This window comes from Anas acuta, chromosome 1 (assembly GCF_963932015.1).
Source record: "Anas acuta chromosome 1, bAnaAcu1.1, whole genome shotgun sequence".
Classification (NCBI taxonomy): Eukaryota; Metazoa; Chordata; class Aves; order Anseriformes; family Anatidae; genus Anas; species Anas acuta.
The window spans coordinates 17,033,855-17,046,443 of record NC_088979.1 but is presented as its reverse complement, the minus strand read 5'-3'; the positions used below and the strand labels follow the sequence as shown (position 1 = coordinate 17,046,443).

The window sequence follows — 12,589 nt, the reverse complement described above, 5'->3', positions numbered from 1 at the left end:
TCTGGTTTTGATACTCCAATGTGTTAGGTGGTCGCAAGGGTGAGATGAGGTAAGTGTAGCTCCATGTAGGCTCTGGTAGACCTTGCAGCTCAGTGGTGTGGAAGAGCATGGCCTGAGTAAGGGCAGCTCTTAAGTCAGAAGAAGAGGGGTTTGCATGAATCACGTAGGAGATCACAGCTTCCAGCCCCAAAATGAGCTGGGGTGGGATGTGCAGGTGTCTGGCCTTGGGACACTCAGCTGGGCCACCCAGAAACTATAAAAGGCAAAGCTGCCACAGGGGCTCACCTTGCTGTGCATGCTGAGCCAAAGCCGTGGGATGCCGCCTGCTCCAAGAATCCCAGCTCTCCAAGGACCTTTTGGGATGGCCAGTCAGTCCCCAGGACTTCTGTGCCTATGTGCGCCTCTGAGTGTGTTTCTTGCCAAACCCTGTGCATTTCTCCCCTCTACTTTCACTAGCTGCTATTGTGAAAAATAAATTGAATGTAGCTTGTACTTGTGTAGTTGTTCCTTTGAGTAACAATTAAAATAAAACAATTCTAACTTTGATAAATGAACCTTCAGAAGAATGCAATCAATCCAATTCTTGTAGTTTTATATGGGACACGTTTATAGGTTATTTCTATCAATCTTTTCCAACTGTTTTAACAAAAGTGGTGCTTGGGTACAAAAAACATTTGTTTGCGAAATAGAGGCGTGAGGTATGTGGTATCAGCAACTCTGATACTTGTCAGAAGTGCTCTTTATGTAGTGCCTGGACCCTGCGTGGATCTCTGCCCTGGCTGACACCCCCAGGCCTTCAGAGTCTCAGGTCTGTGCCTTTTGGCTTAGAGGCACAGTAGGTTGTTGTCCTCTGCAATCAGGATTGGAAGAACGTCACGCTAACGAGTTGCCCAGCTCGTTTCATTCCTACATGGGACAGAAGGAAATTTGCCTACAGTTGAGCTAAACATGTTCCTAAGTATTGTAGGCTTCAGAGTCTGGTCTGCCTAACTCAGCTTGGCATTGTAGAAAGACAGACAAAGTCACATATATCCATGTACCTTCATCTGGGACCTTTTGAATGCCACGTGTGAAATGCTACCTCAAAAACCAGTGTTTGTTGTGTTTGATGTGGAGTGGCCAAGGTGGGTGAACTTTATCTCCAAGTCATTGAAGATTTTGTTAGTCTGACAGAGAGCAGAGCCCCTGACAGCACACAGTCCATTGCAGAGATCTCTGACCAGCGGTTGGAGGAAGAGATCAATCAAAAATTAGTTTGGTTTGAGGAGCTGGAACAGATGAAACAGAGAAGTTAAAGCAGCAGCAAGAACCTGACCTTCCTTCAGACAGTTTCCACTACCAGGACATTGGCAGCTGGAGTCTGCTCTTCCCAGGAAGTGTAAATCCAGCCTAAATTCTGGGGAATTATTACAAAAATACTACTTCCAAATCTACTGTATTATTAGATAGATGACTGCACTAAGCCATAACTCAACACCTTGCAATCTGAAAGTTCCTCAATTCTTTTATTTATTTATTTATTTATTTATGATTTTGGGTGGATTATTCTTAACTTTTTTTAAAGTGGGTAGGTCACCACAAATCAGGTGAAGAACATGCACACATCGTCACACAGAGGCTTAGAGAGATATGGACCAAAGTAATGGATTCTCAATCCCAGTCGACCTGGGTCTGAAAAATTATGTTTTCCCAAGAACTGAAGAGAGCTGAGGGACCAGACTGGAAGTAAGATGCCATGCCCATATTTATGGCCTAGGTTGTAAGTTTGGAGGCTGACACAGCTGCTCAGTTCATTGCAGAGAAAGCTCAACTATGCATATGCTGTTGAAAGATGCTGGGAGCGTTCTTTTTCTTTTTCTTTTTCTTTTTCTTTTTCTTTTTCTTTTTCTTTTTCTTTTTCTTGTTCTTGTTCTTGTTCTTGTTCTTGTTCTTGTTCTTGTTCTTGTTCTTGTTCTTGTTCTTGTTCTTGTTCTTGTTCTTTTTCTTGTTCTTGTTCTTTTTCTTTTTCTTTTTCTTTTTCTTTTTCTTTTTCTTGTTCTTTTTCTTTTTCTTTTTCTCTTTCTCTTTCTCTTTCTCTTTCACTTTCTTTCTTTTTTTTTTTTTCTTCTTTTTCTTTCTTTTTCTGTAGAGTAGTACTGGAGGTGGGATACTCCCTACAAATGAATAATGACTCTCCTTCAGTGCCATGGAGCCAGCTGGGTTTCAGTAGGAAGGATGTTTCTTAAACCATAACAGTCTGGTAATGTTTCTTCACTCACTTCTTTGATGCACACATAAATTTAGTATCTTGAGTAGCACAATGGCGCTATGTTGATATGATCAGTCTGCCTTAAAATCTCTTATGTGGTATGAGAATAAATCTGCTGCCCTTCTTTATTTTTGCAGCTCATAGTATTTGATGGGTTTCACACTTTCTCCTGTGGTGTTTTCAGTGAGTCATTCCAACTCCTGCTGAAGCTAACATAAACCTCTGCGATGGCTTATGGAACTTTCTACTCTCAGTAAGAGGGAGATATGAACATCTTCAAGTAAATTCATTAAGAAAAAAGGATGAGGAGACGATGCCAAAGGAAGATCATAGTATTTAAATGCTATTCTAAGGCGTGTCTGACAACACAAGCCCAAGCCAATGGTACAGTTTTACTGAAGTGCAGAGTGAATATTCACCTGACAAGACTGTGAAAAAAAAAGACCACCACATTTGCTTTTGCACTATGTTTGTATGGAAAGTTTTGCAGTAGCTGCTGAGCGGGTCTGTGCGTGCCTGCATCAGTGGAAACTAGGATTAAGTGCTCGAGGTGCTGAATGCTAATGAAGACAAAGCTGCACACAGCCACTCCTCTTGGTGTAAACTAATCAATTTCCTCAGAATCACTGAGTTTGCTTACTAGAGCCTCAATGGCAGATACATTCCTTCTTCTTGTTGGTAACACTGAACCCAGTCTCTTTTTGTCTGACAAGGGCTTGTGCACCTTCTGGTGAAACTATGATTAAGTTTGTAGCAATCATACTGTTCAGCTTTTGTTGGAAATTACACTGCTTGTACGACTGTCTACAGTTGCAAACAAACCCAACAAATGATAGGGTCAGAACCACCTTAAGTATTATTCCCCTCTAACATTAAAGTTGTTAAAAGTATACTTTTGGAAGAAAAAATATGAAAAATATCTTCAAGCAGGGAAGTGTTTGTATCAAAAAAGGAGTAACAATGACGCAATTACATACTGATAGCAAATTGCATTCTGGTAAGTTAGAGAAATACACTTTTAAGTGATAGTTGTCGAACTCACATCAAAATCACAAGGAAATGTGTAAGAAATATCCGTGTAGTTACATTCTGTATGCTGCAGTGCCATCTCCATGTCAAGAAGTGGGGCTCAGGCAGTGAGATCCAGGTTACCTGCCTGAGCTCCCCCAGGCAGCCTTTGCAGGACTGGATACCACATGTGAACTTCTGGTGTTACCCTACCCTACTTAGCCTTCTTAGCTGAAAAAATTTCCTTTTATCCCCTTCTGTTCTGTAGGAACAGAAGCAACTGGCAGGTAAATTAAAATGCTAAATAAAAATGAACATTTTTTGTTCAATCTTGATTAAATTTTGGTTTGTACATAATGAGAGTACTCCTGTGCTCTGTATTTCTGGCAGTCTGCTGCGTCTCTGCCCTGTGTTGGTTTGTATGCAACTCTCATAGCTGAGCTACCAGAATGCCAACATATGCCTGCTTGGTCTTTTGCTGGTGTTTGTTTGTTTGTTTTTGTTTTCCCTCCTCCAAATAGTCCTCTGTATGAGAACCTTCAGCTCGTCTTTCTACAGTAAAGTTTAGGAATAACTAAAAACATTTTTCTAAGAATAGAGGCTTCTATTTTGTAATAGAGGCAAGGTTTGTAAGGGAAGAAAGTATCTTCCATTTAACCAACAGACCTATTGGAAGATACAAACACTAATTATATATTCTTCAGCTCTGATACAGCTCCAGCTTCAAACTTCAGGACAGACTGGGAGCAGTTTGTTTGGGGAATAACCTAAGTGATGCTACTGCATGCAGAAAAGCAGTTAAACTTTGTTGGGACAGCATGTCCACCATAAAATGCCACAGACCTGTGGAACAGTATTAGGGACAGATGGCAAATTCCTGTTGCTGATGTGTTAGAAGGAGCTGAGGTGGTTGAGAAAAAAAATAATGCATCATAAAACCTCCACTGAGTAAAGGGAAATGTGTCGGAAATTCCTGTATTTATTGCTTAACACAATCTTATTTCATTTGTGATGTATTGCTGGAGCTTCGTTTCTGGCACTGTGTCTGGAACACCTGGAGCTCTTCGCAGGCCAAGGAGAGAGGAAGATTCTGGGAAAACATGGTAGGAGTTATAAGCTTCTTTCAGTTTATGGTATCAATAACAGTCTCCAGTCATTTCAACACAAATAAATGGTTGGTGAGGGTATTTTTAGCCTCCTAAGTCTCTGTGTGGTAATGCGGTGGTTCATTCAAAGGTACGCTCTGTCCTCTCAGAAGCTGTCCTTGGTTGATGCATGTGAAGGTGTTCCTTGTGCTGCTGAGACAGATGTGTACGTGCTAGAACAAATGCATAAACACTGCAAAAATAAGAAAGAAAATGCTGCAGAACTGAATCATCAAAATCCACGGATCCTACACATACATAGCTCAGAGCTGCTCTGCTCATGAGGCATTTTAATTGCTCTGTGCAAATGACACAAGTGAAGCAACTCCACAGCGGAACAAACTCACAGAGGCACTCAGGAACACCCAGGTGGAACAAGGAAAACTTCCAACTTCTCAAACCCGGTATTGCAGAAGGACCAACACCATAGTTTCAGAGACAGGCTTACAAAGCCACAACTCTTTAGAACATTAAAAGCCAGAAATTCCGTATTTACCTAATTGATGTTTTATAAACATAGTAATTTGTGTAGTTTGCCTCACAGCTCACCGATTGGTAAGCCACCCCTGTTCCAAACAAGTAAGCTTCCCATCCATAGGCCTGTCACCTGGTTCAGCAGACGCCCTCTTTGCCTCCCTCACGATGCTGTAATACTGTTACACCCAGCACTGCCACTCCCAGTTTCACCTTGACTATGTCTAGATCAACCTTCCAACAACAATTGCCTCCCAAATGTCTGTTTGCTCCGGTAGTAGATGGTCTCCACTTCCACAAATCTGGCCTTGTCAGGCATCACAGTTACAGAAGTACAATTAGCTCAGGGAGGGGTCAGGAAAACCTAGGGACATGCAATCTGCCCCACTGAAATACTCAACTGAATTCACGCACATTGGCATTTCAGAGTTAATACCTAAGGCCTATAAGAATCTGCCTTTAGGCTAGATTAAGAACCAAATCCAAAACAGTAATTGATTCTACTATCTAAAATGAGCAATGCAATTTCATGCCTTCCTTTCTGTTACTTGTAACCTCAGTCAGCTTCTCCATTTGTCATTTGGAATAAATCCTTCTGAGATTCTGCACATTCTTTGCTCTGGTGACGTCCACCTCCTACATCTCTGTTCGGTCTGGGAAGTGCCAGGGCATGAAACAATGTAGAATTCAGCTCACAAAGGATGTTTTTTGTCTCGGCTTTGTGCCATACACCCTGTGGGTATGCTGGTCAAAGTCAGTATTTTCTTCTGTAAGCCTTGCACCTCTGAAGGAACCCTGTAAGTCATTGCCCACTCTCATGCTCATCTGTGTTTCACAAATTTCCACCTTTGCCCCAGATGCATTCTTTGATAAATTCTGAAGAGAAACATGATTTTTAATTGCTTTCCCAATTGCTCTTCCCTGTCGTGTGCCTGCAACTCTTCTTATGCTTTGTGCTGTTTCAGACCTCACAAAGGACACAGAAGACACTGATACATAAATGGAATTGCTGAATTAATTCAGGATGGGAAGACAACTCTCCCTGCACCACTTACGAAAATTACACAGAGGGCTTCCGTGCATGGTAGGTGTCACTGAGTTTCACCTGCCCGGGAGAACTGCCCAGACAAATGAGCCATAATTACATCTGCTGAGCCTGAGCTGACTAGGTTACGCCAGCAGAAGCTGGTAGCGCAGGTAAGGTTTCTTCTCTTGCAATTTGGGTGGAAGGCTGAAGGGTTACAGAAACTGCAGTGGCAATTGTTAGTTTGCCTCAGGGACAGGGAACAACAAAGACACATGAGTAGCAGAGTCATTGCCAGCTTAGGTATTGATGATCTAATACAGCAAGTGATAAACAGTTTTAGAATGAGCACAGGAGCACACACCCAACTCCCTCTGACCGCTGGAGGAATGGTGTAGGCTAGGGGCAATGTAAATCCTACAAACGTGTCAGCTGCCCTGCATCCTTCTAGGGCAAAGGTTTGTCTCAGGCTTAGCAACTGCAAGTAGGTTCCAGGGTCTTGCACCCCAAAAGCCAGCCCCTACGCTGCCAGCTGGAGTCCCATCTGGCTTACACTGGAGGTAGATCAAGTGCCTTCAGGGCAGGAAGTCCTCCCTCTGCCCAAGGGAATTCCACAGTTGTGACAAAGCCAGAGGTTCCTCCTACAGTTGGCTCCATTAGTCTGAAGTCTCACTTATTGCCATTGTTTTTTCATGAGACATCTGAAAAAAAAAGTCTTTGCAATTCTTAAAGCTGTACCTTCTGCTGAAGACCCCAGATCTAAGGATGGAGACGTGATCCCAAAGGAACATAACCTGATAGAAAGAAAAATAAATAAAGTAAATTGTAGGCATTGGATCTCCACTCTAGTTACTCATAATACATCTTACATACATGTGCTGTGTTTCCTTGTCATTTGGTCAACAGAGATTTTGCAGAAAGTTTCCAAAACTTGAACTTGTCTGAGTAAAAGGCAGCATTTCTTACCAGTTTTAGTTCTGTCTGGCACAGCAGCATTCAAAGAAAGGTCAAAGACAGTGGTGTTCAAAAAGAAAGAAGTCTGAAGGTGCCACACAGGCAACTCCCCAAATCCCAGATACCTCATTAATGGTGTCTTTGACCATGACTTAGATTGCCTGCTTGTTGCTTTCTTTTCTTTTAAAAATCAAACAAGTGTACTATCAGTGTGTCACTGGACCCACTGGCCAGAGTGTCTGACCAAAGAGATTTACTAGCTCCTGGAGAGATGTGGAGTGCTGGTGTTGAAATTTTATTTTCTGAAGCAGCTAAAATACGAACCATTGATCTGAACAGACACCAGGTGAGCAAAATGGCTCATAAACAAGGAGTGCTCAAAACTTTTGCAGGCCTGCAAGAAAGCATTTTAGAAGAAACAACGTGATTGTGTCAAAAGGGGGATGATCAATGTATGGAGGGTGTATTTCAGTAGTTATTCAAGAGTTTTCCAAATACAATGACAGTGTTAAACGCAACTTGGCAGTATTATTTATATGTATATGTATATGTATATTTATAAAATTCAAATAGGACCTAACTTTGGGTCTGAAAGGCAAGCTGGGCTCTGAGATAGCTGGGACTTTAAAAACTACTCTTAACAGGGAATGCACGCAGCAGAAACTACAAACAGATGAAGGAAAAGACTTTTCAAACCGCCTTCTAAACAAGTTGTTAAGCAGTGTTATGTTCCCCATCCTGTTACTCATAGCGAAGTGAGAGGCTCAGCCACAGAACATTTTAAAAATGCTGAAATCCAAGCTGTGGAAATATTTTATGGTACACAAGACTTTTTGCTGCCACAATGTGTTACTGGAGATTTTGAAGAACTGAGATTTTGAAGAACTACAGCTTCCGTACAGCTGTCAGAGGCAGACCTGTGATGGGAACCTTCACACTCTGGTAGGGTCTGGAAAGCCACTTAAAGCTGAATAGAGTTTAAATAAAGTTTCCCATGAGCTGGAGAGTGAGGGGAGGCCCCAGATGAGGCTGATCAGGGCAATTCAGGCCTGTTAGAGTCCTCAGGACCATGACAGCTTGTCTGGCAATATGCTGAACCTTCCTTCTGTCTCCCTCAGTCCAGGAAGATCTAGTCTGAGCTTCGTATAAAATAGCATTTCTAAAAATTTTCCTGGGAAAGGGGGCTCTCTGTGTGCAAGTGTGTGTAATAGACAGAAGAAGCCCCAAGTGACACCTGGGGCTTCAGCAGCTGGAAAGAGCAGCTGAGCTGCTGTGTGTGGGTATTAGTACGGGTTAGGCTGAGTTAGCGTAGCTGTTAGCACGAACCTGTGAACATTAACTAACTTTTTACTCAGTTAAAGCATAATCAGAGGGCTTTTGGTTTTGCTCAAGGACACAGCCAAGCTGTGCAAACGGCCTACTAACCACCAAGAATTGCAAAAGCATCCAGAAAAGACTGGAGCAAGCAGACTGTGAACATAAGCAATGGTGAGAGCAAATCAGAAAAGAAATGGCTTAATTATCCACAATGTATTCTCTAGCAAATCCCTTACCCAAGGGCACTGCCAGGTACTGGGGTAATCAGCTGTGGCTGAAAAAAGACTACAGGGAGGGAAGACCCATGACCAGGATCATCTCTGCAACTTGTGGGGAGCCCAGGGAGGGGAACAGAGCTCGGCACAACTTCATGACCCCGTGCCAGCATGACACCCAGCACAGCAGGAACCTCCAGGCTGAGCCACCCAACCTCCCGCCGGGGTTGCACCATCCCTCCCACAGGATGGAGCTTGTGACAGAAACCCCAACTCCAACCCAGACAGGGATGACTCTAAAGGGGCAGCTACTGATGGAGGAACCACCATATGCCAACCCCAGCCTGCTGCTTTGCCCATGGTCTCACTGAAGGGACTGAACGGAATGTGGATGAGGGGACAGGATAACAAAAAGAGGAGGGAGAGGGGTGCAGAGGGAAGTAAGGTTGTTCTCCTGAAGGGTTTATTTGCATACCATTGCAGAACCAGCTCTCTGAGATCCTTGCCAGGAAGGGAGGGTTTCACTTCCACTACCCCTTCTGAGTCATTTGTTACTGTCAGGGATATTACCGGCCCTCCAAACGAGACTGTTCTGGTTCAGATAAAACACAGACAAGCCTTTCATTGGTGAAGCTTCTTTTCAAGTCCTGCTCCTGGTCCCAGGGATGAATCTGAATCTGAATGACACCTGGGATGAAAATGAAAATGAAAATGATTACCAACAGGTCAAACCCTCACACTAACTCCAGCCTGAGGTTTCTCAAAGGTCTCCCACACATCTTTGTTCTCAGCATTTCAGTTCTTATGGCCCAGAAAGTGTCTGGGTTCACAAGGAAAGCTCTTGTCAAGAATCAGTCAAAGATTTTTAGGGATTCTCAGTGTTCAGTCTTGGAACGCTGCTACTTACATGTTGTGACTGGTTTGAATCAATATATTGACAGTGATGGGCATGTAGCTCTCTTTTTATCTGCCAAAGGATACTGTGTCAAAGGAAAGGAAGCTCCTTGGGTCTGTCTGCTCGATGTGCCACGGTAGACAATTCTGACAAGCAGCACTATCCACCAGGTGGCAGTGAGAGACAGAGGAAATCTGGCCAGTGGAGCAGCACAGGTGAGGCTGAGAACACTTCTGCCTAAATACGGCGGCTAATTAGATCTTGAGTTGCCAGGAGTGAAAGAAACTGGTATATTGGGCATAACTGGCAGTGCTGGTAGCAGGGGAGCTACAGGGGCGACCTTTGTAGGAGAAGGTCACTGGCAGCCCTTCAGTCACAGCCAGTTCCAGCTGGCATGGACAACACCAACCCATCCTACACCAAAACTAGAACCAATTAAGAGAACCATACTGCCCTTTCTGAAAGCATAGTTAAGAAAAAAAACAGCTGCTGGAGGTAAGAAGTACAATGGGAGACATGAGGATGTGTAAGCAGTGATACAGAAGGAGGCTCAAGAGGTGATGACAGGAGATGCAGGAGGAGACTTTTGAGGACATCCCATGCGGTCATCCCTGCAGGGACTGCAGCTGATGAAGGAACCCCTGCAGGAGCAGGTATGACCCCAAAGGAAATTGCGGCCTGGGGATGAATTCAGGCCTAGAAGGGGGTGAGGAGCTGCTGGATTCCTGTGGGGAGACAGCACAAACCCACGCAGGCTGGGAGATCTCTCATTTCCCTACTCAGCTGTACGAGGAGCCCTCTGCGAGTCTGTTCCTTCCAACTCAGGGTATTTTACAATTCACGTTCTGTGAAGCGCATGAACTGACTTTGTCATTCCAGCTCACTTGAGAAATTAAGGAAAAATCTTTGAGTATGTCCAGCACTCTCAGTTCTCAAAATATACCTACTCCATAACATGACAGTTTAGCATCCGTGTATCTGCCATGTTAACACGTGTGCCTTCCGAGTGTTTTATTGGCAGAACCCACATTTTAACATTGAAAATATGAAGATGAATGTTAAAAGTTTATCCCAGATAAGCGAACAATGAAATTACTTTTCCTTCCTCGACATATATGCTATGGCCTGGCATGCTGAACGAGTGGGGTGTATACTGAGGAAATGGCTCTTTACTCATTTAAAAAACAAACATTACCAATGAAAGAGTTAATATTTACTATTAGCTACACTTGAATATTTTATGCTGATAGCAGAATAACAGGTAGAGCTTTTTAATAGAAAAGCATGTGCTTTTTTCTTTTCTTTTCTTTTTTTTTTTTTTTTTGTTCATTCTCGTAATAGTTGTTACATGGATATTTGGGCTTTTATCTTCTCAGTTATCACTGAAGTAGCCCTGCATATCATCTTTCTTGCTTGGAAAGGAAGTGGTTTCTCATGTGAGAGCTCTTGAGCCTAATTGCTTCCACAGAGATGGACACCACAACTGTGGCCACCGGTGCTCAAACCGCAGCGCCAGCTTTGTGATTTTTATACCGGTACCTAGTTTTGGATGTACTGCTAACAAACATTTCCACTGTTTGTTAACAACAATCCATAAATTGTAAGCAGTGGTGTGGAGGGCGTTAGCAAATACTAATCCGGTAAAGCTCTGAAGCTTAAACCACGCTCAGGGCACCAAAGATGGCTCCGAGGCCTCAGCCTTGGCGCCAAACCCAAGCTGGGCGAGCATCCCGCCGCCATCCCGCCCGGCGTGCGCGCGACTGCGCATGCGCCCGCCTCCCCCCTCCCCGGCGCGCGAACTCGCGCTCTCCGCCGCTCCTCCAGCCGCCAGGCGGCGCCGGGGAGCCGCCATCTTGGCGCCTAAGACCCCGCTGCTGCCCTGAGGGGCGGTGATGAAAATCCTTCATGAAGTAAAAGTTTATAAAAGTAAACGTTTGAGCACGGTGGTAGAAAAAAAAAAAAAAATCAACGTCTTGCCTGCCAATATCAGTGCGTTACCTTCACGTACGTTCTGTTTAGCCAGTCGTGCCTTACAGGGCATGCTGGGTTTATGGGGGTGCCTTGGCAGAAATTAAGCTTGTTCAGAAGTTGTAATGATACAATGTGTTAGTGAGGTGCTATGCCGGAGATGTCACAGAATGTGTGTCATAGAATGGGACTTTTTTTTGTAGCCAACGTAATTTTAAGATAGGGTGGAAAAAAAAAAACACACACACACAAAAACAAACAAAAAAACCACTTCACATAAACCAAATCAACCAACCAACCAAAAAACAAACAAACAAAACCAAAGCAAAACAACAACAACCAACCAAACAACCACTTTGCCTAAGTGAAGTGTTCCTCTTACTTTTGTCAAAGCCAATGGAAAAAACATCTGTGCTGCAGAGATTCTCAGTATTTTGTAGGACTGGACCCACAGAGAGATTTACAGACCAATCATTTTTAGAAAAGTGACTTTTTTCCAGAAATAAATTCCAATAGCTGTGGTAAGATGGGTTTCCCCCATTGTCTTTGCTGAAGTCTCCTTAAATGACAGCATCACATTCACTGCTCTAACAGTAACACAATAATGAATGTTTGTTAGTACAAACAGCTGACAGTATGAGACTAATAAATAATTTGGAAGACAATTACCTGAGTTTAAGAGGGTTATTTTTATGAACAAGCCCCCTTTTTGGAAGTCCTAGGCATGCTCAGCTCTGCTGGCAGCATTACAGGTCATTCAGCAGCTCTCTTCATGCTAGACCTGGAGATAAAAGCCAGCTTGCCTTCGCTAGCAGTGATTAAGCCTTATCAAACATTCTGGTTTTCATACTTCATTCAATTAGAAGCATTTATATCAGGTTCATAGGAACATTTTTATTACATCTTTCCTTGAAGATATCCAATAATTACAGTTCATCAGGGTCAGGTGAGCAGCTGGCTACCTAGCCCTTTGTTTGATTTAGGTGAAGTTCTGACTTACCCGTTAAGAAATGGGAAATTGTCTGACAGTTCCAAGTGAGTCAAAGTACAAGTAAATACATATTTGCCTATAAATTTTGAAAATCCTTTTTCCTGAGTGTGCATTCTCTAATACCTTGTACTGTTTACAGCTCCAGGAAGCACAATGGTCTTTTCAAAAGGCAAAAGTAATCAGAGCTATTTGAAAAAGTTTTGAGTCACTGCTAATGAAATGCAGATAACAAGGGAGTATAATTTAGCACGCTGTGAGAACTGAATAACCATTGATTTGTACATACCGGTTATAGAAATAAAAGGTGTCTTAGAAGTGATCACTGTAATACTGAGGTGTCACATTGTGAC

General features: G+C 43.2%; 1 long non-coding RNA gene across 1 annotated transcript; it reads right to left on the bottom strand.

Annotated features, from left to right (window-relative positions):
- Positions 1 to 576: 576 nt before the first annotated feature.
- Positions 577 to 12,257, bottom strand: LOC137850421 (uncharacterized). Its single transcript, XR_011092534.1, has 3 exons — positions 11,918 to 12,257; positions 8,861 to 9,073; positions 577 to 4,594 (listed from the first exon to the last, which is right to left on the bottom strand). It is a non-coding gene; the product is annotated as an uncharacterized lncRNA (long non-coding RNA).
- Between the last annotated feature and the right edge of the window lie 332 nt (positions 12,258 to 12,589).